Source organism: Neofelis nebulosa, chromosome 1, assembly GCF_028018385.1.
Source record: "Neofelis nebulosa isolate mNeoNeb1 chromosome 1, mNeoNeb1.pri, whole genome shotgun sequence".
NCBI classification, from domain to species: Eukaryota; Metazoa; Chordata; class Mammalia; order Carnivora; family Felidae; genus Neofelis; species Neofelis nebulosa.
This window is the reverse complement of record NC_080782.1, coordinates 88,464,647-88,490,651: the sequence shown is the minus strand read 5'-3', so window position 1 is coordinate 88,490,651 and position 26,005 is coordinate 88,464,647. Positions and strand designations below refer to the sequence as shown.

Here is a 26,005-nt window from a genome sequence, read left to right as displayed (position 1 = left end):
AATGGTGACCTTTGCTTGAAAAGTCTCCAGACATGTAAGTTTTATGCTTCTTTTTATAATAATTCAATATTGGAATTTTATCGTAACTTCGTGTGTGTTCCTGTCACTGACTGATGCTGGGGATCTGTCTTATTGCAGAGAGGTGCAATTTATGGAGTTTTCTCGTACACTGGTAGTTTTGAATTGTTACTAATCATTTATGAATTTCATCTTTCTTTAACTTATGTGTACACTCTGTTCCTCTCTATATGTTATGTTGCCAGTGTAACATGTAGAGAATGTAATGTATGAGTTGGCATTATCATTGTGACAATTCTCTACAATGATGGTGCGAGTGATTTTTATATTCTAGAAGAATCAGATCAGAAGAGGTGAATTTATTTCATCAAAGCCATAGAATTCCATTCTCCTAAGCGTTCACCTCCTCCTTATTGCCCATCCACAGGCACCAGAAGTTGAATGGGCTTAAGCAAAGTGGAGAGGAAGGTGGGAAGAGTGCCCTCCCATTATCCAGTTCTTTTTTTCTTTGCTGTGAATTCTAGTTCTACTCAGTTTTCTATAGTTTTTTTTATACAGAAATGATATTCTGTTTTATTTTACTTTTTGTTATTGTCAATGCTGCTTATCTTAATTCTTCTCTGAAGGATACACTAGACATACAGAATGGAACACAATGGAACCTCCCTTAATTTTCTCTGAGGTTGCTGTGTTTGTACACTTGACTGAGGAATCCTTTCTAAGAGGCTTTTGTGTAGAGAGGGGGCTGGCATAAGGAGTGGGGAGAGCTAAAACAGAATCAAACTCCCTGTTTTCTTTTTTTCTCTGTTGCTTTTCCACCTAGATGATCTTTCCTGCCTGGGTTATATCTGCAGAGCAGCCGACACTCATTCTTATAGATGTGTTTATGTTTGAGATTGGATGTAATGGAGGATGGAAGGATATAAAATGAGAGAAGGTGAGTGAAAGGGGGAAAGTTTTATATGTGGATTGTTAGAATGCTGTCATGCTAGCTTTTTTTACTTGGATTTACTGAATTTTCCAGTCAGAGAGTGTATCAAAAGAAGCAGTTTAGCAATTTAATCTACAGAACTATTTCTACTTTTTTTTCCCTCTCTTCCTCCTTCCTCCCTTTCTTTCTTTCTTTCTTTCTTTCTTTCTTTCTTTCTTTCTTTCTTTCTTTCTTTCTTTCTTTCTTCCTTCCTTCCTTCCTTCCTTCCTTCCTTCCTTCCTTCCTTCCTTCCTTCTTTCCTTCCTTCTTCTTCCCTCTCTTTCTCTTTCTTTCTTTCTTTCTTTTCTTTCTCTCTTTCTTTCTTTCATCTAGATTGAGTAAAAAACCTTATAGCCTAGAACAAGAACATAAAGATACTTATGTTGAGGACTGGTGGTTTCCAGTCTCTTAACTCAGGCAGTATCTACATAAAGCCCGTGAATTAGCTATATAATTTGGTTGCTTTTCTTCGCTGTTATTTAAACAGTGCAGAAAGCATCCTATGTAATTGTGGATCTTATATGTGAAAAACTTATAGACATTTCAAAAGAGACTCTTCCTGAAAGCATGTTGTCCTCTAAAATGAGACAAAAAAGGTACCCTAATAACAAGTTGCAGAGGATATATTTTTTTCATATTCAATTAAATTTGGGTGGGGAAAATCATTTAATTTAACAACAAAATTAGGCATAAAAATAAAGAGGATTGTAGACAGAACAGGTGTTTGGAATTTGATGGTGACTTCAAAAGCCAGAAATCCTGGAAATTTGATTTTTAATTTGTTCAACATATTATCCCTTTGATTTAATGTGTCAATGCTTTGCATTATTTTCACTAAATAGTTTAGCATGGTTTTATGGTATAATTTAATAAATACTTCTATTACAAGTTCTCATTCCCAAAGTCATCTTTCTCATTAGTATGGTTGTACACCTGTAAAAAGGTCTTGTGATCATCTACTCTTTAGGAAAGGTTTTGTTTTCAGACTATTCGCTGCTTACCTAGGAACTATCCAGTCTTGTTGATATCCTAGCAAAACACACCCTGTTGGGTCTTATTGCTTAAATATTCCCACTTCTAAAATTACCACCACACCACTGGGGGTGAATGAATACACGATTACAATTTCAATTTGACAGCTTTAAAGGAAATGGCATAGGGATTTAATTAGACCCTCTCCATGTGCTTCATTGATTCTCAGATGGGTTTTCATTCTAGCATAAGCAGATGTGAATTCTAACATAGAAGTTAGATTTTCTTGCACCTTGCTTGGGTTATTCAAACCAATAAAACAGCCAACAGTTAGTTGCTTGAATATACAAAATCCAAAAGCAAAGTGGTTTGGGAATGCTGAGAGATAGCTGCATCCTTCGTTTTCTTTCCCTTATGAAATAGATTGAAGTCATCAGGAAAATAATGATTTTTATGGCTCTTGATCTCATGCTATATGATGAAGAGGGAAATTAGGCTACAGTGAAATATTTTCATTTGGGGCAATAACGGAAATTTCCCAACATTATTAGAAGAGAAATATTATAGTTATTTCTTTTTCTGAGCTAAACAAAATGCCCAACTGAGACAGATATGAAAGCTATTGTTAAAATTAGTTACTGGAGATTCTAAGAGGGAAACAGTGTAATCTCTTCAAGATTTTTTTTTGAAACATATTTTTTCTTAAAATGAAGATAATATGCATGTTTATTTTAGAATTCTGGAAATCTGAGTGTTTCAACAGATACACTGTTCAATTTTCTAAAATGTGGGTTTGGACATGAATTGGCAGTAGCAAGAAAATAATTGAAGTTGTCCACGGATGTCTGAGATGACACACCGCCTCCAGCCATCTCATTGGCCACGCAGTCGAGAGCGCCATCATAGCCTCCGTGGTTGACCTTGAGAAATATAATTAGGTAACTGTCTAGTTTTCTGAAGTCATCAGGCAGTCCACACCAGATCCTGCACAATGGCCTGCATCCTTCCAGCCTCCAACTTTGTGTTTTATCTTCCTCACATGAGCCCCATTATCATTTTTCTGCCTTTCTGAACCTCCTCTGCATCAACTTTTCTTCCCCCTTTCCTCTAACCTCACTATGTTAGGAAATTCTGGGTCCTGTCAAACTCTAGGCTACTAACAGCTGAGTATATAATTTCTCATCTGTGATGCCCCTTGGAGTTTGTCCATCAGTTTTATTCCTGGAGGGAAACCTAGTGAGAAAGTGGTATCATTTGTTTTTCTGTAGGAAAAAGGAAGAGGAGAGAGAAAATTATCAGGCAGATGTATACAGACTAGCAAGTTAAACTTGTATGTATATGTCACATTTAGTTAAATAGTTACAGGGCCAGGACAGAGAATTAGCCAGGCCTGATGACAAGCATCACCCATTTCCTTTGTTGCTTGAGAAATCTCTCATAGGGAAGCCGTGTTAGGTTAATTCCCCTATGCATCTGTCCATTTCTTGGGCATAATTTATGATGAAGCATGTGGTGTCATGAAGAAAGAGTGGACAAGGAGTTAGGAAATTTGTATTCCAGTCCTGACCTTGCACTGACCAGCATGTGACATTATCTTCCTCCTCTGTAAATTTAGAGAATGACATGAAATTTATTGCACAAGACTTCCAATTCTTAAAATGATATATGATTCTAACTTATTAAAGACTTCCTTGACTGCTTAAATACTGTATTTTAATGCAAGAATTCCCAGGGCTAAATGGGTAAGGGGCACTAAGGAATCTACTCCTGAAATCATTGTTGCACTATATGCTAACTAATTTGGATGTGTATTTAAAAAAAAAACAAACTCCCAGGTCTTCTACAAAAACCATATAGACATTGTTTATATTTGCAATGGTCAGAGGTATACAGAAAACAATTTGAATTACTGTGGTAGAATTGATCTCTACTTCTGCGAAACTCTTCTGACACTTGGGTTTAATTTTCAGGTTCTGGCAAAACTGCCCAGAAACACAGTTTTCTGTCATGTTCAGGGAGGAAGAGATAGTCTCTTTTCCCCTGAAAAAAAAAAAGTATTTTGTTGGAAAACAGAAGGACTGGGTTCTACCCATGGTTCTGCCACTAAGTAAGTAGGAAACCTTAGGCAAAGCAAATGACTCTCTTCTTTGGACTTCATTTTTCTTGTCTGTAAAATGAGCCAGATATTCTAGGTAATCTTTAAGACTCCTTGTATTGTCAGAATGCTCAATTACAGTCCCAGTTAGAATCACTTGATTGACTCATGAGTTAAGAAAAAGCTTTAGGTTGGAAGCCTCCCCTTAATGTGTCAAAACAGGTCAAATTACAACTTTTCAGTGAAAAAAAATTTCTTTTGCTATCACCACTGTTAACCACATGTAATCATTTATCTTTCACAAAAACAGTAATTGTCATATTGCAGATATGGTTTTAAGGTCTCTAATGTGCTTTGAATTACTTGGAACACCACTCGCCCCACCCCCCCGACACACCACACACACAGTGTTCTTATAAATAACAAGTAAATTCTCTCCCCCACAAGGATACTAAATTTAGTCTGGAGAAGCATTCCACATGCTTTTAAACATAGAACTAGTGTCTAATAGCTAAGATCACTACCATGGTACAGAATTTTTCCTTCTCTCTTTTTCTTCATTTAAGTTTTATAATATCAGGGCAACTATTAGTCCTATCATAAAGTTTTACTCTTCTTATGTTTGACCCTGCATTTATTTGTTGGATAGGTAAATAAGAACCACTGATCATTAAGGTTCACTATTGATTACTAAAGTTTGCAAAAAGGAAAAAAAAAAAGAAATATTACCATATGAAAAGTATACCTTGATTAAAAGTTACTTCCTGACATTGGAAACCATAATTGTGAGAAACGGGTAGCTTGAGTCAAGGAAATAGAATCAGTTGCTCGTGTAGGGAGTAGGCATATTTGAAATATTATCCAGAACCCCCTGACTTTTCTGGGAAGCTCCTTCTAGTGGATCTTCCTTTTGAACCTTGCCTGTCCCAGACACCAACATGCAGCACTGTATCATATGTAATGTCTTGGAATTTATATCCTGAGCTTCAGTGATGAGTCTTTCTGTTTAAATACATTGCTGTGATCCTACCTCTGAAAACTGCTGGTGGAAATATTGAAACAATCATTCAGTTTCCCATGTTGTAGATGCCTAGATCTTATTGCATTGTGCCAACAAGCTGCTTCTTTCCTACAAGAAGTGAAACCAGAGCTCTAGGGCCAGGTCAAAAAATTATTGGCTGGCAAAAACCAAACTATGAAAAATCATGATGTTGCCAATTCACTGACAGAAACTTACTGGTATACTATTGGGGAAAATTAGGTGATAATGTTGTGAGTATAAAATTAAACTTTGTAATGTATATCATCTTGATTAAAATGACCAGATAGAAAAATTAAATATATTTGTGCCATAAGGACCAGACTATAGATTTGAATTCAAGCTCTAGACAGTTTGGAAGTAATATTGTAAATCTGTAAAGTACAAGACTAGCTTAATCTTACACTTGGTGGGGATTGTTCAATTTGCTAACCAATAGCTTTATTTTTTATCATAGGTAAATTGTCCTATGATTTCAAGTTACAAACTGGGGGAGTTTTGTTTTTCTGCTTTACTTAAATGATACAAAAATTACATTTACAACCTACCTAGATATATGAAAATTTTCTGTAATTTTTTTTTCTGAATTTCAGATGTCAGTTTAACCTTCGTGGGCTTCTAAAATGGATTATCATCTAATAGGAACAGATTACATTTTTTACTGTGGGGGGAGAGGCATATTTCTGGGTGGTAGGTACACAACATCTCCTGTTTCCTCACCCCTACTTTATTTTAAATATTCAGACATGGGCATGGGTACTCTCCTCACCCCTTTTTATAGTTTCTGCCCTCTAACTGCTCTTCCTTTCCTTTGGGCATCAAAGTTTCCCTTGCGGCTACAGCTATAAAACATTATTTTGACAGGGTCCCAGAGGTAAAGTCTGGTGCTGTCTAAGGCGATTCAGCTCAGCAGATATTCACTGGATGATTATTATGGCTGGACTGTTTTAGAGGATGACTTTCCTTTTTCCCATCCTCTTCAAATCCAACTGCTCTGGCCCTTCTTCTGCTAAGGACTCATTAGAAGCGCATAATTTATCTTTCAGAACTTATCTTACGTGATAATGACTTTATGCATTACCCCTGCCAGATAACTTCTGCCTTTAAATGGTGGTTGCCAATGCCTTTACACTGAAGTCTTGAAGTCTTAGTCACCAGGATCAAGCCAAGGCCTGCTGAAGGTGCTCAGTGTTGCTCAGATTATACCATTGAAAAGTTTCCCTGTTCACTCAGAGGAATGAAGGGGTAGATAAAGAGCTAAAGTTAGTTTTGTTTTTATTTTTAAGTGTAATAAATAATAAAATAAGGAAGTGCTTTTAAAAGGGAGCTTTTTTTTTTGCTATTATAATTTCACCTTCTCTCTTGTCTTTTGAAATTATTATTGTTATCAAATGACTGCAATAAACTTACCACAATTTTTTAAAAAATCACTCTTGGCACAATCAAAAATGCTCAGAAATGACTGCTTACCACATCAAACTTTTAAGTTATGATTACATTTGTGTAACCTCATCAGTCTTCTCAAGCTGCAAATAATAAACACCAGGAACATTTTTCTGTAAGTATTTATCAGCATGCTGTGTTGAAAATTAGATGGGGTAAAATATTGGCATTTGGTTGAATCGATCTAGTTAATTTATGTACTATAAAAAGTATAAGTCAATCCACTTATAGCCATTCAGTTGACACAACAAATTTTAAAATTGAGAATGAGAGTTTCATCAATAAGAATTGGGGAACTACAAAATACTTATCTTTTAGACAAGGTTGTCATTTAACTCACTGAAGATTTGTTTGAAATGAGTTTGGAGAATTTTCTTCCATGCCTGAAGTGAGCTGGTTTGTTTTAACTGCTACTTTTTTTTTTTTTTTAAGTTTATTTATTTATTTTGAGAGATAGAGTAGAGTGTGAGTGCGTGCGGTGTAGGGGCAGAGAGACAGAGACGGAGGATCCCAAGCAGGCTCTGCGCTGACAGAGCAAGCCCAGTGCGAGGTTCCGGGCTTGAACTTCTAAACTGTGAGATCATGACCTAAGCCGAAGTCTGTTGCTTAATGCTCTGAGCCACCCAGTTGCCCCGAACTGCTATTCTTAAAAGGGAATAGCTAGATAGCTCAGTAGTTCTTTTCTAAATCATGAATTACTGTTTATGATTTGTAAAGTCTAAAATAATACAACTACTCTTTAAAATACCAGTGCAGCGGGGTGCCTCGGTGGCTCAGTCAGTTAAGTGTCTGAGTTCAGCTCAGGTTATGATCTCACGGTTTGTGAGTTCAAGCCCCGTGTTGGGCTCTGTGCTGTCCGTTCAGAGCCTGGAGCCTGTTTCTCTGTCTCCTCCTCTCACTCTCTCTCAAAAAATGAATAAACATTAAAAAAATTTTTTTTAAAGACCACTGCATTGCTCTTTGGTATTTAGACAGCAAATGAGACAATCAAAGCTGGTTTATTTGTATTTATTTTCAAAAACGATCTGGGGAAATCTTTGATTTTATTTATGAGGTTGTGTTTACCTATTTAAAAAAGTAAATCTGAATTCCTATACATGGATTTCTCCTCTAAACATAAATATCTCTTATAGCTTTCCCTTAAAAATGATATAAAATATTTTTATAGGTAAAGAAGCAAATAAGCTATAAAGAAACCCCAGAAAACTCCTCAAAGCATTTTCCTTTCATTGTGATAACTGAGTTTACCTTACAATTGCCCAAGTAAATGCTTGAAGATTTTCCTAAATCAACATGGTTATGAGTTGTCTTACTGAGAATAATAGCATTTTTTATTACTCTTATTTTTTAAGTCCTTTTATATTTGTGGGAAATTTTAACTTCTTTGTAAAAGGTATTTTCATTGGAGTAAAAATGGGACTTTGAGATGTCTGTCATTTTCTAAAATGCTTTGAAGTTTGAATTCTCTATGTATATCAAGAGAGTAAGTCCCTCTGAATAGAATGTACTAATAATAAATTTAGGATTTCAAGAATCAACCTACATTACAGTTACAAAACTATACCTGTTATTGACATCACAGTTAGCTTTTGTGCAAATTTCATCTCTGACAAGTATTTATTATACTTATCAAACTGCGGGAAAAAGGCTCTGACACTGAAGTTTTTAAAATAGTGACAGGCACTGAATGTAGATGGCCTTGGACCAATAGATACTACGATAAGATAGTGCAAAGAGGTCAAAGCAGTTGTAGAAAATAAAAGGAAGTTGAAGTATTCATGGCTATTCGGCAGTTCATTTTTAAAAAGAGTGCTATAGTGGTGCCTGGGTAGCTCAGTCCATTAAACATCTGACTCTTGATTTCGGCTCAGGTCATGATCTCACACTCGTGAGCTCAAGCCCTGTGTCTGGCACTGTGCTGATAACACAGAGCCTCCTTGAGATTCTCTCTCTCCCTTTCTCTCTGCCCCTCCCCCACTCACACTCTCTCTATCTCAAAATAAATATATAAATTAAAAAAATAATAATAAAAAGACTGCTATACCTCCATGAGAAGCCTGAGGAAAGGCATTGTAGTAGACAGAATTCCAATATGGCTCCCTCGATCCCCCTTTCTGGTATATAATACCCGTCTTTGGAGTAGGAACAAGACTTATGAATATGAAGGGACATCACTCTGGTGAGTATGTTACATTATATGGCAGAAGGGATTTTGCAGATACAGTTAAGGCCTTTAATCATTTCACTTTGATTTAATCAAGGGGAAGATAATCCTCAGTGAACCTGACCTACGCAGGTGAGCTCTTAAAAGAGGTCAGAGAGATTTGAGGCATTAGAAAGATTCTTCCGCTGGGCTTGAGGTAGTAAGCTTCTATGGCCAGGTGTAGAGAATCAGAGCTAAAAGTAGTCCTTAGTAAATGGCTTGCAAGAAAATAAGGCTATTGTTCATACAACTGCAAGAACATACTTTCAGCCATCAACCATGGAGTTTGGAAGAGGACTCTAGAGGCACACATGTGATTATAGGCCCTGCCGACTCCTTGATTTTAGCCAGATGACACCCTGAGCACAGGACCCAGTTGAATCATGTTTAAACTCTGAGCAAGAAAACCATGAGATAATAAATTTGTATTGTTTTAGGCTGATAAGTTTGTGTTATTCTTTTATGTAACAGTAGTTAAGCTTCACTTAAAAATGTAACAGCTTTTAAGCTTTTACTTAAAAATGTAGAAGAGCTATCAGCATGGCAACAATAAATCTCAGATGGGGTGCGTGCCTTCCAGTTTCCAGTTTGTCACAGTCCCTGCACTCCCAGTGTCCTGTCTGACCCTGAGATATGAGCATCGGTTGCCGTTCATCATTGCACTTGCCCTGTTGTTATTCTTAAAGAATGCTACAAATGTTATTCTTAAACATTTTTTTTCTGTACTCGTTTCTCTAACCAAAGTGGAAGATGAAAGATGGAACTCAGAGGGCTCCTTATTTCTCAAGTTCAATCTGCTTTCTTCATTTCTGATCTTGTTGACATTTGCTATTGTGACCCCTGGAGATTAAAGAAATAATTGATTGGGAGCACCTAGTATAACCTGGACCAGATGCTTAGCAAATGTTAGTTTCCTTCCATCCAGACTTTCTTGTAGTTGTTTTGAAACATTTGAACCCAGAATAAAGTGGTTATAACATTCCCAGTGATTGTAAGTAGAGTGGTATAGCAAGATGTTGAAATCAAGCAGGAAAGACTAAGATTACATTTCTAGTAAAGCAGAGCACATAAAGAAGGAAGACAGTATGATAACCATGTAGGTGACCCCAATTTTCCCTTTCTATCTCTTCTAAAATCAATGGAAGTTCTCCCCAGAGCCAGGAAAGGGAGAAAACCATCCCCTACTGCAGTGTTCGGTTTCAGTTGGCTATATATCCCTGGCCTCTGGGTGAGGTTAACTGTGCAAAGGAAAGTCACGCTTTCAGAACAGTTAGATATTTTTTCTCACTACACCACATTCAAGACACTAATTCCATTTCTTTACTGGCTGTAGATAGGTGAATTAGCAAGAAACCATTCCTGCATTGTCTTCTAGTCTTCAAATGAAGCCTAATTAAAGAAATATATAGTTTTTATTGAGCCGCAAGAAAAAGGGACATGGGGCACAATTAAGTTCGCATCAATAATTAAAGCCATAAAATTATTAATGTAGCAAATATTACACATTAATAAGAAATATATTTTGTCACCAACCGCTTCATAAAATCTCTTTCATAATCTATAATCCAAAAGGAGAAATAGAGAAGGAATATACAAGAAATATTATGTTGTAGCCATAAGTTTATTGCTGCTGAAAGTAAGATGTTTGCCATATTCCAACATTACCATTTCAAACATAAAATTGTTCTAGATCAGTAAAAAAAAAAGGTGAGAAGAAAGGATGTAATTATGATAATAATGGCTTGTATGTAACATGAAGTTTTTTTAGGGAGATAAAAATATTTATCAATCTGCCCAGTATTTTCCTCTGCTAGAAGACTACATGTTCAATAGAGAGAGAGGAGGTGCCTTCTCCACCTTCACTCCATATCTCTTCTCTGGCTGAGCTGAATTCATTCTGCTCTTGCTCTCTTTGGAGAGAGATTTGATTTCAAAGTGAACACTCTGATTCATGGATCACCTACTGAGAACATTTCTTAATCATTAGAAGTCCTGTGGAGAGTGTTGAGGAATGGGTATTCATCCCCTCTACCACCCACCTGCCCATCCTGTACTTCTTTATCATAGTCCTATCACCTGCTTCTGCCATCAGCAGTCTACTTGCACATATCCTGTAGCCTTATACAGCATGGCCTTATACAACGGGCGTCTGGAGGGCTTAGTTGGTTAAGCATCCGACTTCACCACTCGTGGGTTCGAGCCCCACATCGGGCTCTGTGCTGACTGCTTGGAGTCTGGAGCCTGCTTCGGATTCTGTGTCTCCCTCTCTCTCTCCCCCTCCCCTGCTCATGTGCACTTTCTCTTTCTCTGTGTCTCAAAAATGAATAAACGTTAAAAATTAAAAAAAATAGGTACCAGTAACAAATATTTAAGGTAACAAATACTTAAGGAATAAATGAATGAGGTAGCAAGAGAGTTGTTTTGTCCCAATTAAGGTTAAGATTGCATTTATTTGTTGCATGATTTAGAAGCATCTCAACCAGATTCTGTTAGTGCATCCAGTATTTAAAAGTTAGTAAATACCTGCCATGAGCAAGTTGTTGGGGTAAAATAAGGTGAAGGAGGTTAACTTTTCTGTCTTTTAATCCAAGAGGGAAAAGGTAATATGTAAGTAGACTGTAGAAACTGTCAGAGAGAGGCACTAACAAAATGAAATAGGGGGTTCACAAGTGGAAAATGAATAGTTAACTTAAGAGTTAAGAAAGCTTCATGGAGAGAATGACGTTTAGAATGTGTGGTAATGAAGGGAAGAGGTTTTAAAGAGGTAAGATTATGGGTATCTTCGTGGTTAGATGTGCAAAGAAAGAGCATGAGCAAACAGAGGGAAACTTTACACATGCTCAGGGATAGCATGTTTTCCAAGCAGGCTGAAACAATTTCCAAGAAAGGCCTGGAAAATGAGGCTTCAAGGGGTGGGTTAGAGCTCTGTTGAGGTGGCCTTTGAGTGGTAGCCCTGGAAGGTTAATGATCAAACTCTGTGCATCATCACTCCCTATGGCATGTTCTGTGTTTTCACACTTGGCACTATGCCAGTTTAGTTTTGTGTCCTTTTTTTTTTTTTTTCCCAATATATGTCCTTTTTTAAGGGAATTGCACTCCCAACAGCATCTAGCTCTCCTAGATTGGGTCCTCTGGCTCCAATTTCTTTTGTATCTTTCATGGTTCTTTGCTTATAGGAAATAATAACTACCAATTCATTATGGATTATTATTTTCTAATTTGATCACTGAATAGTTTGGCTGATCTCAATTCCAAAGTATCAGTAAGTTCCATATATCGTCTTAATTTTCCCGAGAGCATTGTGGAATAAGTATGCTTATTTTACAATGGATCAAAACCAGGTGCAGAAATTAAGATAATTGTTCATTTTCTTCCAGTGAGACAGGAACCCACATATGCTTATTTCAAATCCTGGGCACTTTCCTTTGTACTACATTGTTGTAGTATCTAGAATATGGAAGATTTAACACTTTATAAGACCAGCCAGAAGGAAGGAAAAAAGATACATTTCTGGGGTAATAAAAGAGAAACTGAAGAGAAGCCCTCTTCCCACACAAATCCAAATTTCACTTGGATGCAAGTGTTCATTGTGACCCAGTTAATCTTTCTCATAGATTTTAATTTTGCCTGTATATTTTATATCTCATCTCTTCATTTTTTTTTCATATTTTATATCTCATCTCTCAAGTCTTTTTTTTTCAAATAATGTTGGGCCATCATAATATTAGCTATTATTTGCCAAGCACCTACTACTATATACAGTGAGCTATACTCACTGTATAGCTGCTTTACACATATTGTGTTTATTCTTCTTGGAACTCTGCAAGCCCATTTTATAGAGGTCTCACTGAACTAACTTTCCAATCTGGTCCTGCTTTCAGATTTTGAGATATTCCCTCCTGTGTCCAAAGCTACTGGTTTCCAGCCAGGAACATTGCTTACTGAGTCCATTCTTCTGCTTCTTTCTGAACACATGATTCAGGTCAAGTGCTAATCCCATAGCCCTATGCAACTTCTTCAAGAGGAGTTTCATTTGTTGCCCATCTTCCAAGTCCCCATTGTGTGCCTGATTCTAGTCTAATTGCAGAGAAGCTATTGAGGGACACCAGTACAAACCATATTTTTTTATCTTGTAGAGATATCTTTCATCTTATGGGGACATGCATACTTCCGTTAAATCAAATACAGAAACAATTACATGGAAATCAATGGAATATATATATATATATATATATATATATATATATATATATATATGTATTATGAGTTCTAGAAGGTTAGAGGGAGAAAGAAGAAGAGGATAGAGTTGAGCCTTGAAAACTGGGTAAAATTTGGGTGAATAGAAAAAAAGAAATGAGCATTTGGTGGACATGTGAGCACCATGAGAAAAGGTGCTGGCCTGTGAATGTGTTTGTTTATTAAAACACTCTGACTCATCTTTGAATTCTTTCTTGGTTCTTCCTAATGACCTATCAAAAAACTATTTTTGAGCCACTCCACATGGTTATGGTGTGGAAAATTTTTGTGTGTAGCTCAGAGTAAGACTTGGTATAGCTTAAATGCAGTTTAATGTCAGAAATCAAGCAAAGGGCTGATAGGCCTAAAGGTACAAGCAATAGTTATGGGCAATCATGTAAAGACTTTTCGCCAGACAGTCATTCTAACCTAAAGTGCTAACCTCCATCTGGTTTGGACTACTAACTTAATGTGTGGGTGGAGGTGTGAAATTTGAAATCTTTTGAAGAGACTAGGGCAGTATTTAACCTCAAAAGAGTGTGATTTCTGTTGTAAAACTTGAAAAAAAAAGATGTGGTTACACCACAAACATATACATCACCTCCAATCCGAATCTTGCTTGATCATATGACCGCGATTTTTTGTTTCTGCCCCTGATACAGATATCTTATGCTAAAACCACCAGGGATAAATCTGCTCTGAACATGTTGAATTGCTTCAGAGATTTTCACTAATATCAGGTGGTTTTCTATAAAGCAGTGAAGCATCCAGTGACTCTGGATTCACCAATTCCCCCCCAACCCCCAACCCCTTCTCTCAGCTGCTTGTGGATGGCACCTAGAAGTCCTTCATACTGACTCATCTTGTATTATTGACTTCAGCATCTAAAGCAATGCCAGCAGGGTTAGGTTTCCAAGTTATTGTGTATCCAGGGTTGAGAACCATTGATTTAGAATCTTCATATTTAAAAAGGTGAATGTAGTGGGTTTGAGTCATGATATAAATATCATAATGGAAAAGCTCATCAAGTTGAACCAATATCAACCTTTTTAGGGAGGATGAGAAATGTCCCCAGTGGGATTCCTATTCTATGCTAAAAGGAGAAGGCTTTCAGGAAGTGGCCTAAAGACTACAAAAAGTTAGAACTTGAGTCTTCTGTGTCCAGATCTTGTGTCCTTTCTACCAGGTTATTCACTTTGATTTGGTATGATTTGCTCAAATATCAGAGCCTTGGAAGAGGTTTTCTTTGACTGTCCAATCCAAAATTGTCCTTTTCTAGCAAATTACCATGTTTTATATTATTTGTACATAACAATACACTACTTGAAATCATAGCAAGTGGTTCCATGAGAGCAGGTACCTTCCCTGTCTTGTTCACTGTATATCCCCAAGCATCTACAACAGTGATTTGTATACTGAGTGAAAACATACTTGTTGTTGAATGAATGAATGAATGAATGACTCAGTGGGAATTTTGCATTCCTACAAATCTGTCAATTCCGTCATGTGGCTTATGTCTAGTTGGAGGTGGAGCAGGGACACTTTTAATAGGATAGGGGGTTTCTCAGAGCAGCAGCTGTATTTGAGGCAGAAAATCAATTTCTACCCTGGATGACATTTTCAAAAGAAGTGTATGTGGTAGCATGGAACCTTCTGTCTGACAGGGCTTCTGTCAAAATACTAGGATGTCTAGATGAGTGGCCCACATTCTGTAGAAAGGGTGTGCCATTCAAAGATGCTCCGAACTGTACCTGTAATTTAGTCCTTGCTCTAAAGATTTTTTGCCCATACAAATAAGATGGTGACTATGGCTTTATGAGTATACTTCTGCTTAGCAAGAAAATTTGTGTGCAAATGTATATATTTGTGGACATTTTATAAGCTTGGTGAGGAAGAAATAGGGGATAGCAGATTTCCCAAGTTAGTTAGTATTTACAATATTTTTGGTAATAGGGTGGAGGATGCCTGTCTGGTATGTTCTCAAATATTTGAAACACAGCCGTTGTTTAAGACTAAAATTCACAGTATGATGGAAACAATATCAGAAAAAATGTAGATAATTAATCACAACTTACGCAAAACATGTTAAGTAAATGAACCCAACCACTTGTCATGTACACGCCATTGTACTAAGGAATGCTTTTTCTCATGATATTCATTACTGAGGAAAATTGTTAGCAAAGTGGTTTAGCTTCTCCATTCCCATGTTTGGAATTAAACATTTTTAATGGTTATCTACTTCCCACTGTCTGCCTAGGACAAGCCTTGTCTTGTCAGTAAAGTACTAAGCTTAAGACCAGAATTAAGATAGGGTTGTGAATTCAGAAAGATAAAGACAAGCTGGAGGCTGGTCTGAGGAGTCAGAGGTGGTGAGGGGTAGGAGGTGGGGGAGGGAGTGGGGAAGGAGAAGGCAGGGAATTTGGTTTTATGTGTAGGCAGAGCAAGGTGATGGCTTACTTTGTGCCATTCAGCATCCTAGGAAGTATTTGTATTTCTTTCATTCCACTTTTCCTTCTCTCCCTCCTAATCCAAACACACACACACACACACACACACACACACGCACAGATACACCTTCTTTAATAAGGAGACAAGTCTTTTATTTTATAACTAGAGAAGAGAATACTGCAGGTAGAAGACAATTACTGATTGATATTCTCATACTTTTGGAAATAACTGATAAAGGATTTTTTTCCTGAGCTGGAAAAAGAAGGGAGTTAATAAATTTGGGGCTTCTGCTATGTACCCAGTTCTGTCTTAGGAGAATTAAATATACTTTCAAAATTTCATTTAATATAAAATTTAGATGATCTTAGGTAGGCGATAGGAAACCCTCCTAAATGAGGGGCCAGCTTTTTTGCGGACAAAATGTGTCCACTTCAGAATTTTCCTTGGGGCTGGATTTTTTCAAAATGGGGAACACAGGATAAAAAAGTGCCTAGGTTTCCATCTCTGACTCCCAAGTGAGTGTATAGTTTAAAAACATTTTAAAAAGTAAAACTAAAACTGTTAAAAATAAGTTAAAGTAATAAGAGTATGTCATCAATAAGTTAATGACTATTGCAATTATAAATTAATAGTCGTGGCTTCTTTTGACCTGCCCCAGATGTCATGTCAATCGATTAAATGTTCTGAGACAATGAAATAGAAAAAGACAACTTTATTATAATGCTTCAGGCAGGGAATATTTTTATTTTGCTATTAGGAGCACATCCACATGTCAATGACCAATTCCATTTGGAGAAAAGACACTTTGAGGGATATGTACAATTAGGAACAATTTCCAAGGTGAATCTTGGGTCTGAACTAACCACCTCTGTTATTTTTAGTTTATATTAGGAATCATAAAAGCATTCTTAGGCTTTATTTTGACTCAGGGCAAAAGAGTTGTTGGTTCCACATCTCATAGGTGTCTTGGGCTGGCATGGCCCTGCTGGGCTGGCATCCTCAGTAGACAGTGCTAGAAGCATGTTCTGCCTTGGGTCTCCACACTTCCACAGATGGGGAATAAATTGGAAAAGGTGTGAGGAAACTAGCATATTTCCAGCTGCATTCTCCTGCTAGCCATTCTGAATGTGCTGGGGATGCTGTCTTCTTGTGGGTGATTTGGCAGCCAGGGACCTGCCTTCTGGGACAGCTGTTTGAGCCTCATCTTCTCTGTGGTGATGGGGTGAATCTGAGAGGAAAAACAATCATTTTCCTAGAAAAATATCTTCCTTGAAAAAATAATGGTACCTACTTCATAAACTCTAGACAGGAGGTAAGAAACCGTGGATGAAGGAGAGGTATATTTGATGTGGGGGAATAGTTGATGGTAAACCTGCTTGTAATTTTATCAGCTGGACAAAAACTGGTGGTTTGGCAGGCAGCACTAAATCCCAAATCACTAGAAAAAATGGTCTGTTGAGTGGACCTGTAGGCACATAATCTGATATCTCATAGCCCGTTACATCAGGAATTGGTTACTTATGGGTACTAAACAACTCTGCAATGGCCCATGGCTCTGTCCCCTCAAGGAATAGGCAGCACTTTCGTTTTGTCCCCAGAGACCATGATTAATGTAATATGTAGCACATCTGTTTCAGGCCAAACTATCATCTTTCGCTGACCTTCTCCTCTGAATTTCTGTTCTAGTCATTTCTTATTTTTATTATTTTCTTGATTACTTTTTTATTATTATAACATGTCCCTTTTAAAATGTGGAAGATCCAAATAGAGCATAATGTTTAAGAATATTTATAATGCTGGTCATGAGCAAGAAGTAGAGAATCATGACTTCTGAATGTTCTACTTTTAAAATACAGACTAGTTCACTGCTAATTTTAGTGACCACATTTATTACTGGATCATACAACTAGAATGATTTATTTTCACTTTTGTTAACAGGCTTGGAAACCAAGAACATCACTCATTCACAAATACATTATGTCCCAGACCCTGTTTTGACTCCAGAGTTGGAATATGGTGGTCCTTACTGTTCTAGAGCTCATGGTCAATGGGGGATATGAACGCTAATCAGTCAGTTGCAATGCAGTTGTATTTGTTTTTGTGACAAGAGGAAGAATAGGATGGTAAGAAGGTATATAGAAGGGATGCCCGTGGTCAGGGGAGCCTTTCTGAAGGAAGTGCTACCTACTTTGAGGACTTCAAGAACTCCTCTAGAGATCACTGGATAAAGAATATGAAGCTGATATGATGGTATGTACAGTCACCCAGTTCTGTCCCCACAATGTGTTGCCATATTTTGTTATAACTTTAAAATAGGAACAGAGGGGTGCCTGGGTAGCTCAGATGGTTAAGTATCTGACAATTTCGGCTCAGGTCATGATCTCTCCACTCATGGGATTGAGCCTGGGGCTGAAATCACAGAGCCCGCTCAGGATCCAATCTCTCTCCCCTTTCCCCGCTTGTGCTCTCTCTCTCTCTTCTCTGTCGCTTCCAAAAGTAAGTAAATAAACATTAAAAAATAAAATAAACTGAAATAGGAACAGCAGTAAGACACCAAGTGATAAGAGACAGTATGATCTCCTGGGTCTCACCTACTTTAAATTCTGCCCTTTAAGCGCCTGGGCGGCTCAGTCGGTTAAGCGTCCGACTTCGGCTCAGGTCACGATCTCGCGGTATGTGAGTTCAGCCCCGCGTCAGGCTCTGTGCTGACTGCTCAGAGCCTGGAGCCTGTTTCAGATTCTGTGTCTCCCTCTCTCTCTGACCCTCCCCCGTTTATGCTCTGTCTCTCTCTGTCTCAGAAATGAATAAATGTTAAAAGAAAAAATTCTGCCCTTTAAAAAAGTATGTTTGGATATTTGCTATTTCATCTTATTTATAATTTTGAGAAGTATTTATCATCCATAACTCATTACAGAAGTCCTTTTAAAATGTGGATAAATCAGTTTCTTTTCAACAAATACTTAGGATGGTTAATAAACAATTTGCTATTACTTTTATTTTTATTTGTGCTAGTATGAAGAATCCTTAGGAGATCTTTGAAAAATTATTTTCATCTAGAGATAACAATGTAGAAGAGTAAATTGTTTGGCAAGCTATTTGAAGCATATGGGCAGAGATACAAGTATTTACTGCATTTGTAAGTTTCATTATGACTCTATAAAATGCAGCATCATTTGTCAGTAAATCAAAGCTTATAAAAGTGGCAATTGTAAATGCAGTTGGTTGCAATATCAAGAGAATGGGGATTAGGAGTGTAACTGAAATTCCTTTTATGATAAATTATCTAGCTCCTGGCTACCGTGTATGAGCTCTATTAACTGCCTATAAATTGTTCATCATAAAATCTAGTTCATTCTTGTTAATTAGGCCAAAGCTTTTATGAAGATTTTTTTCTCCTCTCTCTGAAAGCCTAGGCTGACAGGAGAGTAGCTACACCAGAATACTGAGAAAGAAAGGGCCCTTCTGCTAAGCATGATGCTATGTTCCTTAAAAAACTGATAATTAAAAAAGAAATTCCTGAATCAAAATTACTCTGGCTTCTTAAGAGAGAAAATGGAATCATTCTATTGTAGTCACAGAAGTTTAAAGACAGCCAAAATAATTGCATCTTCTAACTTCAAATTCTCTCAATCAATAACACGCAAGAAAGGAAGAGTGTATGTATTAAAAGGACTAGATATACCCATTAGCAATGATTAATACAGAGCCAAGTTCCAGAAAGACAAATAGACATATCAATTTTTTTCTGGCACATCATTCCACATCATTTTATTATGCATTTTTCCCATGAAATTGAACTTTTATTCAAAATTATCTTTGAAGAAATCTATTTGTTGCTCACCTTCAATTTTTTTTTCTGTTGTGTTTTGCTTTTCGTGGCGCTCACATAAGTGATCAACTGGCAGTGAGTGTTATGTTTATATTATCTCATATTTTGCATTGCTAACTGGCTCCCTTGATACCATTTAAGGTGCATCCCTAATCAGCTCTCACGTTTCACACTTGCAATCTCTGGATTTTATGAAGAGTAGACACGCTGTGCCCCAGTTCTGGACGCCAAAGTGGTTGTGACTTCAGGAAGTCCCAATAGTCAGAGCCACAGGCTGAGTCAAGCTGTGTGATTGCTCCCCTGAGATGTAGTTAGCAAGCCTCTCTGACAGAGGCCAGAGGCAAGGAACAGTCAAAGACTAGAAAAGTCGAGTCTGTTTGCACATACTCCTGTGCTTAACACCCATTACGGTGCAATTAAGAATGGTCAGAAGCACTATTATATTTGGAAACCCCAAATAACAGCACAAGTTAGGGGAAAGGGAGAAAATCAGTTCAAACCAAGGAAAAGTAGTATTTTTATATTTAAAAAAGTAGGATTTTTGCTTAAGTTACTGGTTTCCCTTGTAAATGCTAACATTAGCTAACAGTTAAAGAAATTGTAGAACAATTAGGTGAAGTGTGTTTAATTTCCAAGATCTTATGGGCACATTGAGTTTGTCTCACTCCTTTGCAGTTCACAGGACCCTAACTTTGTATTTTATCCTGGTCCAGCTTCAGGGTAATGTTGGCGGCTCTACAAGACTGTGCTGCAGATAAGAGCTCATTTAAGTTCATTCTAAATTAGATGTTTAGGAAGACAATGCAGTTCTTTGCACTGAGTAATAGTACGGGCTCTGCAGGAGGCTTTCTTGGATGGACTGTTGTTTGAATGAGTAACTTGAATATTAGGTTACTGTAATGCCCCAGGGGCCTTCCCGGTGAATGCCTTGGAGGGAATAAATTGCAACAGGCTCATTTTTTTTTTTAAATAATTGTAGAGATTGCTTAAGCTCACCTAACTCAGTTGTAATTGAAATTTTTTTTTTCCTTTTGAAAGACTAAAAAAAGAAGCCTTTAAACATAGTATTCATTTTTACAAAGTGTTTTAAAAACTCTTAACTAAAAACAAAAAACCATTCAGTTTTTATTATTATCACCATCATCGTTATTTTTATTATAATCAGAATATTGAATTATGATGCATGGATAGTGGTCTCCGTTTTCATTGGATAATTGGGGTTGTTTCTAAGCCTCTCTTTAAGCTGTGAGTGGGCACACAGAAGTTAATAAATACCCGGTTTGGGAAGAGAAAGCTTATGGACTGAGTGTTTGTGTCCCTTCTCCGCCTCCAAATTTATAATTTGTATGTTGAAGCCCTAACCCTGATATGATGATATTTGGAGGTTGGGCAGTAAGGATATAATTTGGTCCATATGAGGTCATGAAGGTGGAACTCCCATGATGGGATTAATCTCCTTATAAGAAGAGGAGGAGACACCAGAACTTCCTTTCTTGGCCACATGCTGATATAGCCAGATAGCAGCCTTCTGAAAGCCAGGAAGACGGCCCTCACCAAGAGCCAAATCTGGGAGCACGCTGATGTTGGACATCCCATCCTCCAGAAATGTGATGAATAAATGTCTGCTGTTTAAGCCACCCAGTCTATTTTTGTTATTGTTATAGTAGCCTGAGCTGAAATACACTTAAGAAAAAATCTCTCAACCACAAGGAGCATAATGTAGCAATGATGGAAACACGTAAAGGAAAAGAGCCTGGGCAAACAGGGGAAGAAGAATTGGGGAGAAGGCACCAGTGTTTTGTTTTTTAAACTATTTTAGTCCCTAGATAACCCTCACTACTTAGGCTCTTTTAGGCTTGCTCTTCCCTCTTTCCTTCCTTCCATCCTTCCTTCCTTCCTTCCTTCCTTCCTTCCTACCTAGCTTCCTTCCTTCCTTCCTTCCTTCCTTCCTTCCTTCCTTCCTTCCTTCCTCTTTCTTTTTCTTTCTTTCTTTCTTTCTTTCTTTCTTTCTTTCTTTCTTTCTTTCTTTCTTTCTTTCTTTCTTTCTTTCTTTCTTTCTTTCTTTCCTTTTTACTAGAACTAGCCAGGTGGCCTCACCTAAATGCAAGGGGACTGAGAAATGGACTCCCTGGCTCCATAACCACTCTGTAGCAGCAACTCTGCACTATAGACAGAGCACACATTTTGGTGGACAGCTGATGGTCTGTAGCACAACATTTTGTGTGTTACTTTAAGCTGAGAAAATGATTTTTACAGCTATATACTCTTTGCATTCTAAGGGCACTTTAAGTTATGAGCCAAATATTTTTAATGCCTAAACATTCAGTCAGTTCAGTTGACCAGCCAGGTAGTTGAGTGGAGGCAATCTACTTGGTTGTTTGAATTTACAATTACTGGGCTGAATGGAATGTTTACTTTGGTATAAAAAGTTTGTGCAGTAGTCTTATATAGATATAATCACACTGCTGCCAGTGTAAAATTTGTCTTTGTCACTATATTTATTTTTCTAGACACTGTCACCTTCTCTAATTTACTTTCCCGAATTCCTTGTAGAATGCTCCATTGTCCTAGGTTACTCAGAATGCTTCTTTCAGAGCTTAGCTGAGAATATACTGACCAGGTTTGTCTCAGCATTTTTTCAACACAAGCTAGTTTACATATTTTATTTTTGCTGTGAATACCAGATGAGGTCAATCCTACAGATCTCTTGTTTAAAAAAATAAAAATCTCTTTTAAAACCGTGTTGATGGTCACACTATTAAATATATTGAAAAGATGTCCTTAAAAACAAATTATATTTAAAAAGGTCTTTGTTACAGATTTTTTAAGGAAATTTTTAATTTTATCTCTATTTCTTAGGCTTTCAATCTGTATTTTTCTAGCTTAGATTTTAGGGTGTTATCTCAGGCTTACATTAATGCCTAGCAATATGCTTTTATAAAGCCAGACTCAATTTGGCAAACATCTCTACAGTTAGAGAAATTTGGAGTTGAACATTTAACATTGATTATGTGCTTATATTTAAAATGCAGGAATTCAATAAAATGATCCATTGACAAATATAATGAGTGCCTTTTCTGTAAAGGTTGCACAAAAAATGAGTGATTATCTCCAAGGAATTTACACTCTGGACCGAATCATAACATCTGGCACAGCAAAATTTCATAGAGAGGACAGGACATATGTAAAAAATGTTAACTAACAATCAGAGATAGCCCATAATAAGAGCCTAATGGGTAGAGTGGGAAATCAGCTGTGTAGGAGGTCAGGGGAGAGAGGGATCATCAAGGTCTGAAGCAACTAGGAAGGAAACGTAGATGGCATGAGTCTGTAGGACGGATCTAAACGGAAGGTGTTTAGATAAGTTGAAAGGTAAGGAGGTGGGCATCTCAAAAAGGGATACATGCAAATGAAACTGCAGAAGCTAGAATCCATATAATGTTTTATTAAGTGATAGTGAGTAGACTTTTCTACAGGAAACTTCAGCTTAGTGAATGAAAATAGTTTAAACGTTGGACAGATAGGTTGCTATCAAATTGTGGAGCGTTCTAAATGTCAATTTGATAAGTATGGCCTTTATTTTATATTCACCAGGGAACCACTGGAGATTTTGAGATGGTCTATTTATTGAGAGCAACTTAGATCCTAAATTTGTCACCAGCTCTGGATTTCTCTCCCAAGCCAGGATTGTGTGAAGTCATTACAATTTAAAGCATACTGTCGGCCGGTCATTCCCTGGACTCCCACTTCTGTTTCACCCCCAACATACAGAGTAGAGAAGAAATGAACTACTACATGGAGATTGCTTTCTCCTACTTATCAAGACAGAGTGGTGTACATTCACTTCTTCTTTTGGGGGCATGTGTTCCAAGAAGAAGCAGATTTCCATTACAGACTTGAAACTGAGGTGTGTGAGGAGCACACAGATATCTTTCTTTTGAACTTTGAAGGAGATAATTTGCTGTTAACATAAAAATAAGACTATTCACAAATCATTAGCTCTGAAGAAAAATGACATCAACATTGTGAGGTACTCCGCCTGTTGGACAAATACAAAAAGAATCGATTGTGGCATAACTCTGGACTAAAGAGCATCAGTGAATAACTGCCTGCAGGGCTTGTTATATTTCTGAGTTGTATGTATGGTTTACAGTTGCGGCCATGTGGTAATTGCACCAAGTTGACCATATTAATAGTGAGTTTATCTACACCATCTGCTGTTATATTGACATCTACGTTTTTCAACATAGCACCCTATTTTTGTTCTGTTATTTCTTCTTTTCCTTCTTCATTTCCAACCATCCCTACTGATGTCTGCACCATTTCATGTTATCAAAAAAAGGAGGCTTTCAGTGGAGAAGTGATGGATGGCAGGGATAAGTGACCAAAGAACTCAGTAGAAAAAAGTTGTAATTCATGGCCCCATACAACTGTAAAAAGGTGAGTCTTCAGGTAAGAAAGTATATGGAGTAAGCGTGAAAGAGACAGGAGGGTTTAAAAGAATCAAAGGAAATGGCTGATAGGATAAAGGAGAATGAGGGCCATACATGTGTAGGATAATGGCAGAACAGTTCAGAGATTAAGACGGCATTAATGTGATCATCAGAAAGATACTTCAAAGTTTTGGCAACATACTCCAACAGCAGTAACTCCAAAGAGCCTTCTGAAATCAGGAGACAACAGGTGAGGTTTCCTTGAACTTTATTCTTGAATTGCAGTGAAGATTAACTTGTATAAGCCCCATTTTCTGATGTTTTAGTTTGTTTCCAAAGCGCTGTTCCTTCCAGTTCATTTTTTCACTTATCCTCACAAGGTAGCTGTGATAGCTTCTGAGCAAATCTCCTGGCACCCAACTCTTAGCTAATTCCATTAGAAAACACTGACTTTGTGTGTGAAAGGTGAAAAAAATTCTATTAAATCGTTGCTAGATTTTTAGAACTATAGCTAAAGTTCAGGAAAGGCTTGGGGTTCCAAAGAGTAGAAAGATAGAGAAAAGAGCAAATGTATATATTCAGTATAAGCCAACAGAATTAACCTGGGCATTATTTGAGCTTTTGTTCCCTGAAGCCATGGATCAATGGTGCAGAAATAGACACTCACCTCTGACAAAGAAAAAGCATGGATACTGGCATGGGAGGGCATGGTTCCTTTTCTTTCAGTCCCAGATCAAATTTAAACCTGTGATTTTGGAGCTTACTCATCAGAGGAGAAATATCATGAGCTATTTGCTCTCTCTGCTGTAACACAGCTCTGGCAAGCCTGGAAGTTGTGTTGAGATCGTCAAATCTATAGTCAAGGACCATCTTTGTGAATCATGAAACCATATGCCACTGGTTGTCTGAATTGGAGGAAAAAAACACCCCAAAACAAAAAAACCCAACTCTACACCAACGAAACTAGTGATGTGCTTAGACAGTGCCAAGGGCCATTTGACCATCTTACACCTTCTCAATCTATGCATTTAAAAAATTTGTTGCTACTGCCTGAACCATGTAAAATACCAGAACTCCTGTAGTGCTAACAAGGAATAAAGATCTTGCACCAGATGGTGCCTCTTGTCTCCATCTATCTCTAGCCCAAACAATCTGCCAGAGTTTTGAAGAAAAATACGATGTGATCATGTTGCAAAGTATATGAAGAAACAGTATGAAAAGTAATCTGGCTCAAGCATTGGAATCCAGAAAGAAGGAGATTATTATGACTGTGAGCCTATGGATGAGAGGGTATTGTTATCCCTGAATTTTAGTCCTTAAGACAAATGGTATACCTGGGCACAGCTGGAAGGTGAGTGTCTCACCGAGATGTCTCTTAGCATCTCTGCAACATATTGACATCAGTGAATATAGTCAAAATTTCAGAAATTCGTCTGGATATTTTTCTTATATAACAGAAAATGAACAGTTTGATGACTTTTATAAAATTGGGTATAAGGGATAGTACACAGAAGAACTTCATTTAACTTTTTTTTCCCTATATTTAGCCTTTCAAGTTCTGAATTTGGTCACCTTAGTGACAAGAACTTTGGTACAGTTTTTATGTCCCTTTTGCAAGATATTGTTAAAATTCTCTTTCATAAGCTTGGATGGGATTTTTTGGTCATTTTTCTGCTTCTCTATAAGCCTTTTGTGGCCACCATGTTTTCAAGTATCCTGCACTTCCATACTTTGATCAAGGTATTGGTACCCCTTTGCCATAAAATCCTTGACAATTTTATCTAACACTTACAGGATCCTAACATGCTTTATTATCAGGGGATATTTAGTGGGAGAGAAAGAATCTTTCAGGTATTTTCTAGATGCAACTCATCTGAACAGACGGTTTAGTTTTAGGTTTACTTTTTGTGCTTGGCCTGGAGTGATGTAAATGGTGAGCCTAGAAAATAAGGATGATATGATAGAATTTAGTTCATTGGTGCTGTCAGCATGTGGTCTGCACACTGATTCTGATCAGCAAATGTGTGAAAGGTCTATGATGAGGCAAATACAGAAATTGAGAGTCAGCATTTAGAAACTTCTACAGCAATTTGACATAGCTGTGGCATCCAAGCATGTGATCACTTTTCCAGAAGTTCATTTTATTTTAGTTTACCTAAGTATCAGTCCATGATGGATTGGAGGAAATAAAAACCATGTTCAGTAACCATGTTCAGACAGTTTAAGAGGCCTCACTCTAGAGTCCATAACTGCATCATTTTATGTAAGGTGGATTGAAATAAAGACAATGGATCCACGCCCTAAGAGGACGTTATAACA

The 26,005-nt window shown here is 37.3% G+C and overlaps 1 long non-coding RNA gene across 4 annotated transcripts in view; it reads left to right on the top strand.

Moving 5' to 3' along the window:
* Positions 1–24,799, top strand: part of LOC131510368 (uncharacterized) — a 120,188-nt gene extending 95,389 nt beyond the window's left edge. For 3 of the 4 annotated variants that reach the window (XR_009261024.1, XR_009261016.1, XR_009261021.1), the window contains 2 exons: positions 842–955; positions 22,848–24,799. This is a non-coding gene — a long non-coding RNA (uncharacterized LOC131510368). Of the gene's footprint in view, positions 1–841; positions 956–17,362; positions 17,675–22,847 lie in introns of all 4 variants that reach the window. The other variant, XR_009261017.1, reaches the window with a different exon arrangement.
* The last annotated feature ends 1,206 nt before the right edge of the window (positions 24,800–26,005 follow it).